A 20,336-nucleotide genomic window follows, 5' to 3' on the forward strand; every position below is an offset into this window, starting at 1 on the left:
AGCCCTGGGGACAAAGGGGGGTCCTGGGATGTCACAATGGGCCCTGGGGACAAGAGGGGATTCCTAGGATGTCACAATGGGCCCTGGGGACTAATGTGGTCCCCACGGTGTCACAATATGTCCTGGAGACAAAGAGGGGTCCCCAGGATGTCACAATGGGCCCTTGGGACAATGGGGTTCCTGGGATGTCACAATGGGTCCCCAGTGACAAAGGGGGTCCCCAGGATGTCTCAATGGGCCCTGAGGACAATGGGAGGTCCCCATGGTGTCACAAAGGGTCCCCAGTGACAAGGGAGGTCCCCACGGTGCCACGATGGGTCCTGGGGACAAGGAGGTCCCCAGGATGCCACAATGGGCCCTGGGGACAATGGGGGGTCCTGGGACGTCACAATGGGCCCTGGGGACAAAGAGGCTCCCCAGGATGTCACAATGGGCCCTGGGGACAAGGGGGGGGTCCCCAGGATGTCACAATGGGCCCTGGGGACAAAGAGGGGTCTCTAAAGTGTCACAATGGGCCCTGGGGACACAGAGGGGCCCTAGGACGTCACAATCAGCCCTGGGGACAAGGGGGGGGTCCCCTGAAAGTCACAATGAGCCCTGGGAACAGAGGGGGTCCCCAGGACGTCACAATGGGCCCTGGGGACAATGGGGGTCCCTTGAAGGTCACAATGGGCCCTGGGGACAAAGGGGGGGTCCGCAGGATGTCACAATGGGCACTGGGGACAAAGGGGGAGTCCCCATGGTGTCACAATGGGCCCAAGTGACAAGGAGGGCACCCACGGTGCCATGATGGGTCCTGGGGACAAGGGGGTCCCCCAGATGTCACAATGGGCCCTGGGGACATTGGGGTTGCCCAGGATGTCACAATGGGCCCTGGGGCCAATGGTGGGTCCCCTGAATGTCAAAATGGGCCCTGGGGACAAAGGGGGGTAGCAGGATGTCACAATGGGCCCTGGGGACAATGGTGGGTCCCCTGAATGTCAAAATGGGCCCTGGGGACAAAGGGGGGTAGCAGGATGTCACAATGGGTACTGGGGACAAAGGGGGTCCCCCAGATGTCACAATGGGCCCTGGGGACAATGGGGTTGCCCAGGATGTCACAATGGACCCTGGGGACAAAGGGGGAGCCCCAGGATGTCACAATGGGCCCTGGGGACAATGGAAGTCCCCAAGGTGTCAGAACGAGCCCTGGGGACAAAGTGGAATCCTGGGATGTCACAATGGCCCCCAGTGACAAAGGGGTTCCCCATGGTGCCACAATGGGCCCTGGGTACAAAGGGGGTCCCCAGGATTTCACAATAGCACTGGGGACAAAGGGGGGTCACGGGATGTCACAATGGGCCCTGGGGACAAGGGAGGTCCCCATGGTGTCACAATAAGCCCTGGGGACAAAGTGGGGTCCTGGGATGTCACAATGGGCCCCAGTGACAAAGGGGGTCCCCATGGTGCCACAATGGGCCGTGGGGACAAAAGGGGTCCGCAGGATGTCACAATGGGCCCTGGGGACCAGGGGGAGTCCTGCGATGTCACAATGGGCCCTGGGGACAAAGGGGGTCCCCTGGATGTCACAATGGGCTCTGGGGACAAGGCGGGGTGCCCATAGTGTCACAATGGGTCCTGGGGACAAGTGGGGTCCCCAGGATGTCACAATGTGCCCTGGGTACAAAGAGGCGTCCCCTGAATGTCGCAATGGGCCCTGGGGACAAGGGGGGGTCCTGGGATGTCACAATGGGCCCTGGGGCCAAACAGGGATCCCCAGGATGTCACAATGGGCCCTGGGGACAATGGGGGGTCCTGGGACGTCACAATGGGCCCCAGTGATAAGGGGGCATCCCCAGGATGTCATAATGGGCCCTGGGGACCAGGGGGGTCCTTCGATGTCACAATGGGCCCTGGGGACAAAGGGGGGTCCTGGGATGTCTCAATGAGCCCTGCGGACAAGGGTGGTACCCACGGTGTCACAATGGGCCCTGGGAACAAGGGGGGGACCCCATAGTGTCACAATGGGTCCTGGGGACAAGTGGGGTCCCCACGATGTCACAATGTGTCCTGGGGACAATGTGGGGTCCTGGGATGTCACAATGGGCCCCAGTGACAAAGGGGCCCCCTGAATGTCACAATGGGTCCTGGGGAAAATGGGGGGTCCTGGGACGTCACAATGGGCCCTGGGGACAAGGAGGGATCCCCAGGATGTCACAATGGGCCCTGGGGACAAAGAGGCGTCCCCGGAATGTCACAATGGGCCCTGGGGACAAAGAGGAGTCCCCTGAATGTCACAATGGGCCCTGGGGACAATGGGGGATCCTGGGACGTCACAATGGGCCCCAGTGACAAGGGGGGGTCCCCAGGATGTCACAATGTGCCCTGGGGACAAAGAGGCGTCCCCGGAATGTCACAATGGGCCCTGGGGACAAGGGGGTGCCCTGAATGTCACAATGGGCCCTGGGGACAATGGGGGGTCCTAAGACGTCACAATGGGCCCTGGGGACAAGGAGGGATCCTGGGACGTCACAATGGGCCCCAGTGACAAGGGGGGGTCCCCAGGATGTCACAATGGGCCCTGGGGACAAAGAGGGGTCCCCAGGATGTCAAAATGGGCCCTGGGGACAATGGGGGGTCCTAAGACGTCACAATGAACCCTGGGGACAACGGGGGGTCCTGGGACGTCACAATGGGCCCCAGTGACAAGGGGCGGTCCCCAGGATGTCACAATGGGCCCTGGGGACAAAGAGGAGTCCCCTGAATGTCACAATGGGCCCTGGGGACAATGGGGGTCCCCAGGATGTCACAATGGGCCCTGGGGACAATAGGAGGTTCTGGGATGTCACAATGGGCCCTTGGGGTTTAGAAGTCAGGTCTAAGAGTGCAGCGTTTGGGGTGCAGGGGCTTGGGGGGAAATTTAAGGTTGCAGAGTGTGGGGTGCACAGGACTGGGGCACAGGATTTGGGGGTGCGGGGTTTCAGGGTTCAGGATTTGGAGGTGTGGAGTTTTGGGGTGCAGGGGTTGGGAGTGCAGGGTGGTGGGGGTGAGAGATTTGGGTGCAGGATTTGGGGGTGCAGAGTCTTGGGAGGCAAGGATCCGGGTCTTCAGGATTTGGGGGTTCAGTGTTTAGGGCAGCACAATCTTGGGGTGCAGGGGTTTGCAGTGAAAGGTTTGGTAGGCAGGATTTGGGGTGCAGGATTCTGGGGTGCAGGTTTGGGAAGAGTATTTTGGGGTGCAGGATTTTGGGTGCCGTGTCTGCCGGGCAGGTTTGGGGTGATCACTGCTGATCCGCACACACTCTCTCTCTCTGTCCCCATTGTCCCCAATGCCCCCTTACCTGTCTCACCTCCCTCTCCAGCTCCGCTCCCACCCCCCCAATCCCCCTCAGCGGGGCCAGCCCGGGGTGCAGCTCCTGCAACGGCTCCTCCTCTGCATTCATTAACAATTAACACCCTCAGCAGCGCTAATTAACACCCCCCCCACCCCCCCATATCCCCGCTGCCCCCTAATTACCCCCTAATTCGCGCTAATCACCCCTAATTCCCCCTCATTACTCACCCAGCAGCCCCTCGATGTCCGGAGCCGCCATCTTGCCCCGCCGGGAGGGCCACAAACCACCTCAAAATTGACCCAAAATAGCGCTTTTTCAACCCAAAACCCTCCCGCTGAGGCTCCCCGAGCTGTGTCCCCAAAGCCCCCGCTGTTGTCACCTCGGGAAAAGCGCGAAAAAAGCGGCCCCGGGGGTCCCCGCGCTTCGCTTCGCGCTCTGAGGGAAAGCGCGGGAAAACGAGCGGAGACGGAAAGAGCCGAGCGGAGCCGAATGGGCCCGAGCGGAGCCGAGCGGCGCCCGAGCGGAGCCAAACGGCGCCCGAGTCCCGGCCGGGGCCGAACGCACCCGAAGGGACCCGAAGTCTTCCCGAAGGGGTCCGAGTGGAGCCGAACGCACCCGAAGGGACCCGAACCCACCCGAGTGGACCCGAACCCACCCGAAGGGACCCGAACGCACCCGAAGGGACCCGAACGCACCCGAAGGGGCCCGAACCCACCCGAAGGGGCCCGAACCCACCCGAAGGGGCCCGAACCCACCCGAGTGGACCCGCACCCACCCGAAGGGGCCCGAAGTCTCCCCGAAGGAACCCGAACCCACCCGAAAGTGCCCCAAAAGGCGCCAAACTCCCAAATCCCCCCCTTTTTACCCCAAAACCCGTGTTCCGCTCCCCCCCCGGCCCCTCCTCTTCCTCCCCCCCCAACTTTCTCCCCCTTTTCCCGCCTCACGATCGTTTCCCGCCGCGGCGGCGGCTGCGAGCGAGGCCACGCCCCCTTCCTCAGGCGGCGGCCAATGGGAAGGGGGGGGGTGCGTGGCCACGCCCACTGTGCGTGGCGTGCGCGGAGGCGGCTCCGAGAGGAGCCGAAGATACACGAAGGGAGCCGAAGGGAACCGAGGGGACCCGAACGCACCCGAAGGGACCCGAACGCACCCGAAGGGACCCGAGTGGGGCCCGAACGCACCCGAGGGGACCCGAAGGCACCCGAAGGGACCCGAACGCACCCGAAGGGACCCGAGTGGGACCCGAACGCACCCGAAGGGACCCGAGGGGACCCGAACACACCCGAAGGGACCCGAAGGGACCCGAGTGGGGCCCGAACTCACCCGAAGGGACCCGAAGGGACCCGAGTGGGGCCCGAACTCACCCGAAGGGACCCGAGGGGACCCGAACGCACTTAGGGGGCTCCATGAGTCACTTATGGGTCACTATGGGGCACTCCTGGGTCCCTAAGGGGGAAATTATGGGGGTCTATGGGGAGTTCAGGAGGGACCCAGGAGTACCCCAAGGGACCCAGGAGTACCCCAAAGGACCCAGGAGTTCAGGAGGGACCCAGGAGTGCCCCAAAGGACCCAGGAGTGCCCCAAAAAACCCAGGAGTACCCAAATGTGTTGTGTTTTGTTTTTTCTCTCTTGTTTATGTCCTCTTTTACCTGAAATGGGACAATGGGGGCAATGGGGGGCAATGGGAGTCAATGGGGACAATGGGGATCAATGGGGGGCAATGGGGGCAATGGGGATCAATGGGGGGCAATGGGGATCAATGGGGATCAATGGGGGGCAATGGGGGGCAATGGGGATCAATGAGTCAACGGGGTCAATGGGGTCAATGGGAGTCAATGGGGTCAATGGGTCAATGGGATCAATGGGGATCAATGGGTCAATGGGGGTCAATGGGAGTCAGCGGGGTCAATGGGGTCAATGGGATCAATGGGGGTCAATAGGGTCAATGGGGTCAATGGGGATCAATGGGTCAATGGGAGTCAATGGGGTCAATGGGGGTCAATGGGGTCAATGGGGATCAATGGGTCAATGGGGTCAATGGGAGTCAATGGGGTCAATGGGGTCAATGGGTCAATGGGTCAATGGGGTCAATGGGGATCAATGGGTCAATGGGGGTCAATGGGGGTCAATGGGGCAATGGGAGTCAATGGGGTCAATGGGAGTCAATGGGGATCAATGGGGTCAATGGGGATCAATGGGTCAATGGGGTCAATGGGAGTCAATGGGAGTCAATGGGGATCAATGGGGATCAATGGGGATCAATGGGGGGCAATGAGTCAACGGGGTCAATGGGGGTCAATGGGAGTCAATGGGTCAATGGGGTCAATGGGATCAATGGGGTCAATGGGAGTCAATGGGGTCAATGGGTCAATGGGATCAATGGGGGTCAATGGGGTCAATGGGGATCAATGGGTCAATGGGGGTCAATGGGGGTCAGCGGGGTCAATGGGGTCAATGGGGATCAATGGGGTCAATGGGATCAATGGGATCAATGGGGGTCAATGGGGCAATGGGGGTCAATGGGTCAATGGGAGTCAATGGGGTCAATGGGGTCAATGGGGGTCAATGGGGTCAATGGGGATCAATGGGGATCAATGGGGATCAATGGGTCAATGGGTCAATGGGAGTCAATGGGGTCAATGGGAGTCAATGGGGTCAATGGGATCAATGGGGGTCAATGGGGTCAATGGGGGTCAATGGGGTCAATGGGGATCAATGGGGCAATGGGGGTCAATGGGGCAATGGGGGTCAATGGGGCAATGGGGTCAATGGGGTCAATGGGTCAATGGGGATCAATGGGTCAATGGGAGTCAATGGGGTCAATGGGAGTCAATGGGGTCAATGGGGATCAATGGGAGTCAATGGGAGTCAATGGGGTCAATGGGTCAATGGGATCAATGGGGGTCAATGGGGTCAATGGGGGTCAATGGGGGTCAATGGGGTCAATGGGGATCAATGGGTCAATGGGGTCAATGGGTCAATGGGGATCAATGGGGGGCAATGGGGGGCAATGGGGTCAATGGGGGTCAATGGGGTCAATGGGTCAATGGGGATCAATGGGGGGCAATGGGGTCAATGGGGGTCAATGGGGGTCAATGGGGGTCAATGGGGGTCAATGGGTCCCAGGGTCACATTCCCGCTGTCCCTGTCCCCGCTGTCCCAGGTTGTCCCAGGGCTCAGTGCTCACTCCTCATTGGTTCCTGGCCTTTTGCATTCATTAATATTCGGTTAATTATTCATTAAGGTTTTCTTGCCATAGTTGAGCCCAGCAGGAACCCCCGGGGTCCTAAAACCCTCCCTCTCTATGGGTCCCTATGGAGCTCTATGGGGCTCCTTGGATCTCTATGGGGTCCTATGGGTCTCTATAGGTCCCTATGGGGTTCCATGGGGCTCTGTGGTTTCCTATGGGCCTCTATGGGCCTCTATGGGTCCCTATGGGTCCTTATGGGTCTTAATGGGTCTCTATGGGGCTCCTTGGGTGTCTGTGGGTCCCTATGGGGCTCTTTGGGGCTCTATGGGTCCCTATGGGGCTCCTTGATGCTCTATGGGTCTCTATGGAACCCCCAGGGTCCTAAAACCCTCCCTCTCTATGGGTCCCTATGGGTCTCTATGGGTCCCTATGGAGCTCTATGGGGTTCCATGGGGCTCTATGGCTCCCTATGGGTCTCTATGGGTCCCTATGGGTCTCTATGGGGTTCCATGGGGCTCTGTGGCTCCCTATGGGCCTCTATGGGTCCCTATGGGGTCCTATGGAGCTCTATGGGTCTCTATGGGTCCCTATGGGTCTCTACAGGCTCTACGGTCCCTATGGGTCTCTAGGATCGCTATGGGGTTCCTTGGGTCCCTATGGGTCTCTGTGGGTCCCAATGGGGCTCTGTGGGTCCCTATGGAACCCCCGGGGTCCTAAAACCCTCCCTCTCTATGGGTCCCTGTGGGTCTCTATGGGTCCCTATGGAGCTCTATGGGTCCCTATGGTTTCCTATGGGCCTCTATGGGGCTCTATGGGTCCCTATGGGTGTCTATGGGTCCTTATGGGGCTCCTTGATGCTCTATGGGTCTCTATGGAACCCCCAGGGTCCTAAAACCCTCCCTCTCTATGGGTCCCTTTGGGTCTCTATGGGTCCCTATGGGTCTCTATGGGTCCCTATGGGTCTCTACAGGCTCTACGGTCCGTATGGGTCTCTATGGGGTTCCATGGGGCTCTGTGGCTCCCTATGGGCCTCTATGGTCTCTATGGGTCCCTATGGGGTCCTATGGAGGTGGGTGCTTTTTTCCAACCAAAGTGATTAATGAGTTTTTAGGGTTTATCCCAAATGATGGGAACCCCCGGTTCCTTCCTTCCCTCCTTCCTTCCTTCCTTCCCTCCTTCCTTCCTTCCTTCCCTCCTTCCTTCCCTCCCTCCTTCCTTCCCTCCCTCCTTCCTTCCCTCCCTCCTTCCTTCCTTCCCTCCTTCCTTCCTTCCCTCCTTCCTTCCCTCCTTCCTTCCTTCCCTCCTTCCTTCCTTCCTTCCCTCCTTCCTTCCCTCCTTCCTTCCTTCCCTCCTTCCTTCCTTCCCTCCTTCCTTCCTTCCCTCCTTCCTTCCTTCCCTCCTTCCTTCCTTCCTTCCCTCCTTTTTGGAGCTCACCACCTCTTTTGGATGAAGCTGGAGCGGCGCGTGGCTCCAGGCCTTTCATGGAAGCTCCAGCAGCTGCGGATGGGCCTGGGATGCTGGGCAGGAAGATGACGAAGATGACGAAGATGACGAAGATGACGAAGATGACGAAGATGACGAAGATGACGAAGATGACGAAGATGACGAGCGCATCCCCACGCGGGAAGACATCAAGAAGCTGATGGAAAGCAAGAAGAAGCAGCAGTCGCTCCAGGAGAGCTTTGGATGGCCCAGACCACCCCTTGTGCTTCGGATGCCCACACCACCCCTTGTGTTTTGGATACCCCAGACCACCCCTTGTGCTTTGGATGCCCACACCACCCCTTGTGTTTTGGATACCCCAGACCACCCCTTGTGTTTTGGATACCCCAGACCACCCCTTTGGGGAAGACCCTCCGTATGCTGAGGTGTTGCGTCTCCTTCCTCTTCATCCTCTAAAAGGTGTTTGGTGAAGAGCAGAGATGGAAGCGGGGGTTCCCATCATTTGGGATAAACCCTAAGAACTCATTTTGGTTGGAAAAGACCCTCGAAGTCATGGAGGCCAAGCATAACCTACCCCTGGCACTGACCCATATCCCTGAGGACGTTGTTTTGTGACACCATGGGGACCCCGCCTTGTCCTCAGGGCCCATTGTGACATCCTGGACACCCCCCATTGTCCCCAGAGCCCATTGTGACATCCTGGGGACCCCCTTTGTCCCCAGGGCCCATTGGACGTCCCATGACTCCCCCTTGTCCCCAGGGCCCATTGTGACATCCCAGTACCCCCCATTGTCCCCAGAGCCCATTGTGACATCCTAGGGACCCCCTTTGTCCCCAGGGCCCATTTTCGCACCATGGGGACCCCCTTTGTTACTGGGTCCCATTGTGACATTCCAGGACCTTACTTTGTCCCCAGGGCCCATTTTGGCACCATGGGGGATCCCTTTGTCACTGGGGCCCATTCTGACATTCAGGGCACCCCTCTCTGTCCCCAGGGCCCATTGTGACATGCTGGGGACTCCCATTGTCCCCAGGTCCCATTGTGACACCGTGGGGACCCCCTTTGTCCCTGTCGAGGGTTAAGATTCCTAACCCCAGACCATAACGCTAATCCTAATCCTAAACCTAAGCCTAATTCCTAACCCTAAACCCAATCCTAACCCAATCCCTTAACCCTAACCCAATCTCTTAACCCTTATCCCAATCCCTTAACCCTAACCCAAACTCCTAACTCTAAGCCTAAGCCCAAGCCAGACGCCTAAGCCCAACCCAGACGCCTAAGCCCAAGCCAGACGCCTAAGCCCAAGCCAGACGCCTAAGCCTAACCCTAACCCAAACTCCTAGCCTTAAGACTAACCCTAAATCCTAACTCAAACTCCTAACCCTAAGTCTAAGCCTAAACCAAACTCCTAAGCTTAAGACTAAGCCTAACCCAAACTCCTAAGCCTAACCCTAACCCAAACTCCAAAACCTAAGCCTAACCCTAACCCAAACTCCTAACCCTATGCCAACCTTAACCATATTCCTACCCTTTCCCCCTAAACCTGAAGTCTTACTGCTTACACAAACACTATTCCCTAACCCCTAACCTTAATCCTTACTCCTAACATTAACCCTAATACTAACCCTTATCACTAACCACATCCCTACCCATAAACCCTAAACCTAATCCTAATCAAACCCTAATAATAACCCTAACCCTAACCCTAACACCTATCCCTTCATCTAAACTTCTAATATTAGTCCAATCACTTACTGTAATCCTAAAGCAAGGCAGGAGACCTCTCACACACACAAAAGGAAACCCACACTAACGTGGGAGCATGGAGCACCAGGGCAAAAAATGATCATCCATGTTTCTCCTAAATCAGAGCCTGCTGGCTACTGCAAGGCTCAACTATTGCAAGAAAACGTTCACAAATAATAAACCAAATACTAACAAACGCAAAAGGCCAGTAACCAATGAACACTGAACACTTACCCCTGCGATTCCCCTCAGGCTCAGGAACAGGATTACACCAAGAGGCTTGATCAGCATGGACTGCAGGAACCAAACAGGGAGTCAAACACGGGTGGGAGCTTCCATGGCACGTTGTGATCTCCTGCTTCCTCAGTCACCTGCTGTGATGGGAGAGGGTGAGATAATGACACGAGACACATACAGAGGTGTGTGTTCCCACAGCTAGAAACAGAGCACGGGTGACCTTTTTGCTGAGACCTAGCAGGTTTTCAGGCAAATTGAACATTCATGACTTGTCTGTGTAATACCACCAAGGCACAAAAAGCTTTTGGAAAGCCTCTGAGAGGATCTTGGGTACAATCACACATGAATAACCTATTAAAACACGAGTGTTTATTCGCTCAAGCAGACAGACAGTGACAACTCACCTCTGGGACAGCCCAAGGCTCCTAACCAGGACCCAGCTGAGAAGCTCGATCAACTCTGCCAAGGCCATGTCCTGGAGTCAAGCACAGATCAGAGAGGTTTCCAGGCTCACCGAGCAACACTCCTGCATTCCAGGTAAAAGAGGACATAGACAAGAGAGAAACAACAAAACACAACACAACATATTTAGGACAACAGTGCCCATATCTTGCAGAAAAATAGCCGTATTTGGGGAAAAAACTGGCAAAACGACAAAATATTCCAAATATTTGGGGGCTAAATTGGTCAACACAGGCAAAACAATCTGAGTATTTGGGCAAAAAGTGGCCCAAAGAGGCAAAAACATCCACACTTGGGTGCAAAGCTGTCGGCAAACATGAAAACATCCCATATTTGGGATCACAGTGCCCATATCAGGGGAAAAAATGGGCAAAAGCACCTGAGTATATCGGGTCAAGAGAGGCAGAAAAAACCAAAGCACCACTAGATTTGAGCAAAACTGGCCAAAAAGGGGTATAACATCCCCAGATTCAGGGTGAAACTGGACCAAAGAGTCGAAGTATGCCCAGATTTGGGTAAAAAAATGGCCAAAAATGGCCCAAACACCCCCAGATTTGGGTATAAACAAAACTGGAAAACCAAAGAACTCCCAGATATAGGCAGAAACGATCCCAAAGGGCACAAATGTGCCCAGGTTTAGCTCTAAAGTGGCCCAAAGTGCCAAAGCAATCCCAGCTTTGATTTGCAACGGGCCCAAAGGCTCAAAGCGCGCCCTGGGATGGGGCCGTGTGGCACGAGGCTGGGGGGCAGGGAGGGCCCCACAGGGACTCAGTGCTGGTTTCTGCCCTGTGCCAGCACTCCCAGCCCCTGCTTGCCCAGAACCTGCCCCTGAAGCAGCCGCAGCCCCTCTCCCCTCCCTGCGGGTGTCTGCCCCCTGCCCACACCCTGGTGCTGCCTGGCTCGCCCTGCCCGGCCCAGCCCGGCTGCTCTCCCGGCCCCAGCCCCAGCCCTGGCCCCACTGCTGCCCTGCTGAGCTGCTCGGGGCTGGGTGCTGCCCCTGCTCGCCCACCTGCTCCCTGCGCTCGGCTGGAGCAGCCTGGGCGTCCCGGGCTGGCAGGGACACCAGGAGGAGGAACAGGGTGAGGACCATGGCCCCCACGCTCGCCCCATGATGCTGCTGCTGCCAAGACACAGCACAGCACGTCACCGTGGGGCTCTGACCTCACAGTCACATTGGAATCACCACATCTGCACACTGCTGCATGGCCTTGTGCTACACCAGCATGGAAGGAACAGAAGTGGAGAAGGGTGCACCTATTTTGGGAGGCAGCTCTGCCTGTGGGAGTGCACAGGTTCTCACTTCTTGCTTCCCAGAAATCAATCAATCAATCAATCAATCCCAAAAGCTACATATTAATAGTAAATTTAAATAAAAAAAGCCAACTTCAAGGGTCTTTACTTGTAGCTATATTTGTCAGGCAGCTCTCTGGGAAGAAACCAGCTTTTCCTGCTAGTTTGACCACAGCTTCAACGCCTTTAAAGCCACCACTTCTGAGCTCTGCTGCTCCAACACAGCCTCACAGCCCAGCAAAATCATAGTGCAGGCAGAAAGCTTCACCATACAGAGATGGAGACAGTCAGGAATACGTTCCTCTCAAAAGCAGACACTGCAAACCACTCTTCCTCTTGCTTACCAAATTCAGACAGCGTTAGAAAACAACAACAACAAGGAAGCGAGATTCTTCTTTTATGCACCCCATTGTATGGACCATTCAACATCAAGTCCAACTGAAGTCTGAACCTCCGAATGAGAAATGCCATCTTCAAATTTCTAGGAAAATGAAGGGCTTTGAAGTGGCAAGACCATAAAATGTTCATTAAAGCAGTGCCATGCAAGTCCGCACCCCTGATCACAGACCACCTGCCCTGGTACCAAAGGCAGTGATGTTCTCAGCTGACATCTGGAACGCAGCACAAAGTCTCATGTTCTCCAGTGCCAAACATGTAGTTTGGAACTGAAACAGGGCAGTAAACCATCTCCAGTCAGTCTGTTTTCATTCGAGTACATCAGGACAAGTTCAGTTCACGTTCACCAGGAATCACAGCAGGTCCCACCCGTCCCTGCAGACCCCAACACCGCTCCTGTGCAGGGTCCCCAGGAGCAGTAAGCACAGAACAAGAAACCTCCCTTCCAAAGAAGGCCCACAGCTGCTCTTCCAACGAGCTGCATAAGCAGCAGCTGAGAACAACCTCTGCTGTAGCTGCACCAGGCTCTGCTGTCTGCAGAAGGAGAGCAGCTCCTAAATGATCCCCAGCCCTACAGACACAGCCCAGGGCAGTGATGAGGAACCACCAGAGTGCAGGGACACCTGGCCATTCAGGTGAAGCTGCTGGGGAGAAGGACAGAGGGCTAGCAAGAGACAAATCAGACAAGAGAGAAGACAGAGGAGCTGAGAGAGAAACAAACACACAGGGAAAAGGACGGAGAGATGAAGGCAAAAAGGCACAATGAGCTGGGATGAGACAGGGAGGAAGAACCAGCAGGGCTGATGAGCAGGACAGAGGGATGGGGAGGGGGGAGGAGGAGAAGCAGGAAGGGGCTGGAGAAAGACAGGGAGGGGGATGCACAGATGGAGAGACAAAAAGAAAGACAGGGAACAGAACAAAGGGAGTGAGAAATAAAGCAAAGTTGGGATCCAAATGAAGAGACTGGAAAGGGGAAACATGCAACAAGGAGCTGGAGAAAGAGGAAAAGAGGGCTGAGCAGCAGGAAAGAGGAAGAGAAGACAACGAAAAGGCAGAGCCAGCTGGACAGGGGTGATATAGTGAGAAGGGATGGCACTGGGAACAGGGATGGGAGACAGAAAGAAAACCAGGACAGAAAGACATCAAAAGGAAGAGGGGCAGTAATCTGGACAGAGCTGGAGAAAGAAGCAGCCGGGAAAGGGAAGACAGGCAGAAGACAGAAGGGGAGCAGGAGAGAGAAAGAACAACAAGGGTTGGGGGCAGGACAGAGATTGGGGAAAAAATCCTGGGGCGGGCAGCAAGATGGAGAGGGAGTAAAAAAGAAGAGGGGCAGGAATAGGTGCAGGGAGCAGGACAGAGGGATACAGTGAGAAATGATGGGGCAGGGAGCAGGACACAGCAACAGAGCAGAATGGTGACAAAGAGAAACCAGGGATGATGAGAAGCACAGAGCAGCGGAGACAGAGAGGGAGATACGAGAAACCCTGCACAGAGGTGGAGACGGGTGGAGGAAACGGTGAGGAAGAAGCAGAGAGGGGCAGAGAGAGAAGAGATGAAGAGGAAGAAGGACACAGTAGGAAAGAGGAAGGAGCAGGGAGGGAGGGAGGGAGGGAGGGGAGCACAAAACAGGACGAAATGAGCCCAAGGGCCCAGGACTCACCACAGTTCCTGCTCTCTGCACTGCCAGGCAAGCTGTGCAGTTCAGGCACTTCTGTCTGCCTGTCTTTCCCTCCCCTCCTATTCTGTAGCTCCAGCCGTTTGTCCATCCTGCACCTAAGAGAACACATGGGTGTCTGACAGCTCTCACAGCACGAGGCTCCCCAGACGCACCCCACACACACACACACTATACGGCCGGACAGTGATTTTCCCCACTTACACAGACCCTGCGGTGCACGTTTGTGATCTGCTCTGCTGAGGCTGCTCACAGGGACTCTTCCTCACCCAGAGGGGCAGCTGTCTCTGGTGCAGCTGCAGCAGCAGCTGTGGGGATCCCCTGCACTTCACCCTCCAGCTGCTTCCCCTTCTCCTGCTCTCTCCAGCTCCAGCCCCAGCAGCTCCTCTCCAGCAAGTGCCCCCTGCCCCCTCCCCCGCCCAGGAGAACAAGGCCAGAGCAGCCCACACACACCTGGGCCAGAGGCAGCAAGACATCTCCAGGGCCCCAGAGGGAGGAAAAAGGGCCCCAGGGCTGGGCCGGGCGCTGCTCGGCCTCCGGCAGCTCCACGGGCGCCATGGCAAAGCTCACGCTGGCCGCCTGCAGAGCAACCGCCTGCTCAGCCTGGGCTGCGCCACCATTGGTCGGGAGGGCTGTCAGTCTCCTCCCCTGAGCTGATCCTGCAGCTGATTGGCTGCCTGGGCAGTGATTCTGTCCTGCTTTGGGGCTCGCCCTGCCCTGAGGTGATACTCTCTCTGATTGGCGGCCTGAGGGGTTACTCCCCCCACAGTGTCCGCCTTCCCTGAGCCGCTCTTTTCTCTGATTGGCTGTCTGGGATTTCCCACTGGCTCCCCCCACCAAATGATTGGTCAGATAATTTGTCAATCATCCCTCTGCTGCACTCCCACCAGGTGTGATTGGTGCAGCCAGCACAGCCCGCCCCTGAGCGCTGCCCAGTTTGTCCAACTGTCGCCAACTGTCCTGCAAGTCTCAAAGCTCGATTGGCTGCTTACATTTCAATCACATGACTTGCCCCGCCTCCTCAAATGTGATTGGCTGCATTTCATCCCCTGGCTGTCCACAGACTTCCGGGCGGTTGTTGCCAGGAAGCGGCTCCACCTGAAAATGAAGCTGCGGGCCCTGACCAAAGGCCGTGGGTGATGAAAGACGCGTTGGGACCCTAAACATGAGGATTTGGCCCCAAGAGGGAGGCTCTGGGCGCTCAGAAGGACGGGCAGATGCCACAGATGGCGCTTTGGGCCCTGCACACGAGGGGACCCTCTTGGCTCCACCCGAGCTGGGTTTGGTGCCCGTGACCCCACGTTCCAGCTCTGCTGTGCTTTCTGACCTCATGGGCCCTCTTGTCCTGCCAAGCTTCTGCTGCCAAAGCCTGCTGTGGGAAACAATCCCCTTGCCAAGAGAACAGCCCCGGGCAGGATCTCTCAGCAAAGCGTATTTTATAAACGATTTGGCAAGACCAGGTGTTCTACCCAAAGACAGCACAGGGAATGGGACAAAAAGCCCCCGCTTACACATCCACCAACCCCAGCTGCACATTCCCTGCCCTGCTCCCCATCGCTTGGCACTGCAGGGGTTACAGACTCCCCAGGGCTGGCCTCAGTTTACCTGTCTCATTCATCTAATTAACAACCCTCTCACCTTATTGATTTATTTGAAATATGGATTCCTGGCTCTTTGGTTGCCCTTCCCCCTCGATTATCTTTTTAAACACAGTGATCAGTTTGGACTGTGAGCACCTCGGTGCCACCCTCGCCACCCTTGGCCACCGCCACCGCCACCCCAGTGACCCCCACGGCTCCACCAGTGAACTGGAATGATGGCACGGGGCGTGCGTGTGTCTCTGGGGTCCCTGTGGCCAGCTGTGTGTCCCACGGGTGTGTGTCTGTGCTGGGGCACGTATCCCATGGCTGGCATGGCCAGGACAAGCACGTCTGTAGGATGGAGCTGCCCCAGCCTCCCTGCTCCTGTGCTGGCTCTGACTCGTGCCCATGACCCAGCCCGTCTGCACATCCCAGCAGTCTCTGTGACCCAGGCCATCCATGTCCCAGACTATCTCTATGTCCCAGCCCACCTCCGTGTCCCAGTCCATCTCCATGTCTCAGCAGCCTCTGCGCCCCCACCTGTCCTGGTTTTGGTAAAAACAAGTTTCTCTTTTAGTGAATTTTGCCTGTCAGCCAAAGCCTTCATGTCAGCTGCATTTTCCTGGAGAACCAGACACATGTTTTGGCAAACCCAGCAATGCAATGGAAACTTATTGACAAGCACAGATGGACATCTCGCGAGAGGGGCAACGAGAAACTGGTGACCAACTGTGTATAACATTCCGTTCACGTGAATACTTCATATAAAAGCGGGAGATCACGAGGATCTCGTCCCTTTTTCCCTTCCCTTTTGCCTTTTTCCTTCCCTTCTGCTCATGGCCGACATCAGGAGAGGACCTTGCTGGTCGTCCCTGCGAACGGAGGCCAGTGAGAGACTGAATCCAGCTCCGGTTGGCTGCAGAGTCTGATCCAGGACTTTGGGTGCTGGCTCTGCAGTTGCTCAGACTTACAAGATGGGTTTTGTATATTTGTATCATTTTCTCTGTTCTTATCAGCAGCATCAGTAAAACATCTTGAACTTTTCCAGCTCTCTCCCCTCTGCGCTTCTTCCCCTCCCGATCGCCTGTGCTGAGTGGGAAGGGGGGAGAGGGAGGGGCAAAAGGGGGAAGTGGGGGGGAGAGGAGGTTGACAACACATCTGCCAGGGTTTGATTGTCACCCCGCAATCTTAACCCTCGACAGGGACAAAGGGGGACCCAGGATGTCACAATGGGCCCTGGGGACACCGGGGGGTCCTGGGATGTCACAATGGGCCCCAGTGACAAAGGGGTTCACCATGGTGCCACAATGGGCCCTGGGGACAAAGGGGGGTCCTGGGATGTCACAATGGCCCCTGGGGACAACGGGGGGTCCTGGGATGTCACAATGGCCCCTGGGGACAACGAGGGGTCCTGGGATGTCACAATGAGCCCCAGTGACAAAGGGGTTCACCATGGTGCCACAATGGGCCCTGGGGACAAAGGGGGTCCCCATGGTACAACAATGGGACCTGGGGACAAACGAGGTCCCAAGGATGTCACAATAGGCCCTGGGGAAAAAGAGGGGGTCCCCTGAATATCACAATGGGCTCTGGGGACAAGGGGGGTCCCCCGGATGTCACAATGGCCTCTGGGGACAAAGGGGGTCCCCAGGATGTAACAATGGGCCCTGGGCACAAACGGGATCCCCATGATGTCACAATTGGCCTTGGAGACAAGGGGTGTCCCGCCCTGTCACAATAGTGCCTGGGGACAAAGGGGTCCCCAGGATGTCACAATGGGCCCTGGGGACAAGGGGGGTCATGGGATGTCACAATGGGTCCTGGGGACAAAGGGGTCCCCACGGTATCACAATGGGCCCTGGGGACAAAGTGGAGTCCTGGTATGCCACAATGGGCCCCAGTGACAAAGGGGGTCCCCACGGTGTCACAATGGGCCCTTGTGACAACAGGGTCCCCAGGATGTCACAATGGGGTCTGGAGACAAGGGGGGTCCTGGGATGTCACAATGGGCCCTGGGGACAAAGGGGGCTGCCCAGGATGTCACAATGGACTCTGGGGACAATGGGGGTCCCCAGGATGTCACAAAGGGCCCTGGGGACAAGGGTGGGTCCTGGTATGTCACAATGGCCCCTGGGGACAAAGGGGGTCCCCAGGATGTCACAATGCGCCCTGGGGAAAATGGGGGGTCCTGGGACGTCACAATGGGCCCTGGGGACAAACGGGGTCTCCAGGATGTCACAATGGGCCCTGGAGACAAAGGGGGGTCCCCAGGATGTCACAATGGGCACTGGAGAAAAAGGGGGGGTCCCCACGGTGTCACAATGAGCCCTGGGGACAATGGGGGATTCTGGGATGTCACAATAGGCCCTGGGGACAAAGGGGGTCCCCAGGATGTCACAATGGGTCCTGGGGACAACGGGGGTCCCCACAGTGTCAGAATGGGGCCGGGGGATAAAGGGGGACCGCAGGATGTGCATAATGGGGCCTGGGGACAATGGGGGGTCGTGGGATGTCACAATGGGCCTTGGGGAAAAAGAGGGGGTCCCCAGGATTTCACAATGGGCCCGGGGAACAACAGGGGGTCCTAGGACGTCACAATGGGCCCTGGAGAAAAGGGGAGTCCCCAGGATGTCACAATGGGCCCTGGGGACAAAGGGAGTCCCCAGGATATCACAATGGGCCCTGGGGACAAAGGGGGTCCCCATGGTGTCAGAATGGGCCCTGGGGACAATGGGGGGTCCTGGGATGTCACAATGGGCCCTGGGGACAATGGGGGGTCCTGGGATGTCACAACAGGCCCTGGGGATAAAGGGGGTACCCATGATTTCACAATGGGCCCAGGGGACAATGGGGCATCCTGGGACGTCACAATGGGCCCTGGGGACAAAGGGGGTCCCCATGGTGTCACAATGGCCCTGGGGATAAAGGGGGACCCCAGGATGTGTATAATGGGGCCTGGGGACAATGGGGGGTCCTGGGATGTCACAATGGGCTCTGGGGACAATAGGGGGTCCTGGGACATCACAATGGGCCCTGGAGAAAAGGGAGGGTCCTGGGATGTCACAATAGGCCCTGGGGACAAAGGGGATCTTCAGGATGTCACAATGAGCCCGGGGGACAAAGGGGGTCCCCAGGATGTCACAATAGGCCCTGGGGAAAAAGAGGGGTCCACAGGATGTGCACAATGGGCCCTGGGGACAAAGGGGGCTCCCCAGGATATCACAATGGGCTCTGGTGACATAGGGGTCCCCAAGATGTCACAACGGGTCCTGGGGACAAGGGGGTCCCCAGGATGTAACAATGTGCCCTTGGGACAATGGGGGCTCCTGCGATGTCACAATGGGCCCTGGGGACAAAGGGAGGCCCCAGGAAGTCACAATGGACCCTGGGGACAAAAGGGGTCCCCAGGATGTCACAATGGGCCCAGGGGACAACGAAGCATCCTGGGACGCCACAATGGGCCCGGGGAAAAAGGGGGGTCCCCAGGTTGTTCACAATGGGCCCTGGGGACAATGGGGGTCCTGGGATGTCACAATGAACCCTAGGGACAAAGGGGGTCCCCAGGATGTCACAATGGGCCCTGGGGATAAAGGGGACTCCCCAGGATGTCACAATAGGCCCTGGGGACAAAGGGGGTCCCCAGGATGTCACAATGGGCCCTGGGTACAAGGGGGGTCCCACCCTGTCACAATGAGCACTGGGGACAAAGGGGGTCCCCAGGATGTCACAATGGGCCCTGGGGACAAAGGGGGTCCCCAGGATGTCACAATGGGCACTGGAGACAAAGGGGGGGTCTCCACGGTGCCACGATGGGCCCTGGGGACAAGAGGGTCCCCACGGTTTCACAATGGGCCCTGGGGACAACGGGGATCCCCAGGATGTCACAATGGACCCTGGGGACTGCGGGGGGTACTAGGATGTCACAATGGGTCTTGGGGACAAAGGGGGTACCCAGGATGTCACAATGGGCCCTGGGGACAATGGGGGGTCCCTTGAAGGTCACAATGGGCCCATGGGACAAAGTAAAATCCTGGAATGTCACAATGGTCCCCAGTGACAAAGGCGCTCCCCATGGTGCCACAATGGGCCCTGGGGACAAAGTGGGTCCCCAGGATTTCACAATGAGCACTGGGGACAAAGGGGGGTCCCAGGATGTCACAATGGGCCCTGGGGACAAGGGGGGGTTCCCATGGAGTCACAATGGGTCCTGGGGACAACGAGGCGTCCTGGGACGTCACAATGGGACTTGGGGACAAAGGGGGTCTTCCACAGTCTCACAATGGGCCCTAGAGACAAGGGGAGATCCCCAGGATGACACAATAGGCCCTGGGGACAAAGAGGAGTCCCCCTGAATGTCACAATGGGCCCTGGGGACAAGGGGGGTCCCCATGGTATCACAAAAAGCCCTGGGGACAAAGTGGGGTCCTGGGATGTCACAATTGGCCCCAGTGACAAAGGGTGTCCCCATGGTGCCACAATGGGCCCTGGGGACAAAGAGGGTCCCCAGGATGTCACAATGGGCTTTGGGGACAAGGCGGGGTCCCCAGGATGTCACAATGGGGTCTTGGGACAAAGGGGGTCCCCAGGATGTCACAATGGTCCCTGGGGACAATGGGGGGTCCTGGGACGTCACAATGGGCCCTGGGGACAAAGGGGGTCCCAGGGTGTCACAATAAGCCATGAGGACAAGGGGGGTCCCCAGGATGTCACAATGGGCACTGGGGACAAAGGGGGGTCCCCACGGTGCCATGATGGGCCCTGGCGACAAGGGGGTCCCCAGGATGTCACAATGGGCCCATGGGACAAAGGGGGTACCCACGGTGTCACAATGGTCCCTGGGGACAACTTGGGGTCCTGGGATGTCACAATGGGCCCCGGTGACAAAGGGGGTCCCCGTGGTGCCACAATGTGCCCCTGGGACAAAGGGGGTCCCCAGAATGTCATAATGGGCACTGGGGACAAGGGGGGTCCCCAGGATGTCACAAGTGGCCCTGGGGATAAAGGGG

The sequence above is a fragment of the Patagioenas fasciata genome, chromosome 25 (assembly GCF_037038585.1).
Source record: "Patagioenas fasciata isolate bPatFas1 chromosome 25, bPatFas1.hap1, whole genome shotgun sequence".
NCBI classification, from domain to species: domain Eukaryota; kingdom Metazoa; phylum Chordata; class Aves; order Columbiformes; family Columbidae; genus Patagioenas; species Patagioenas fasciata.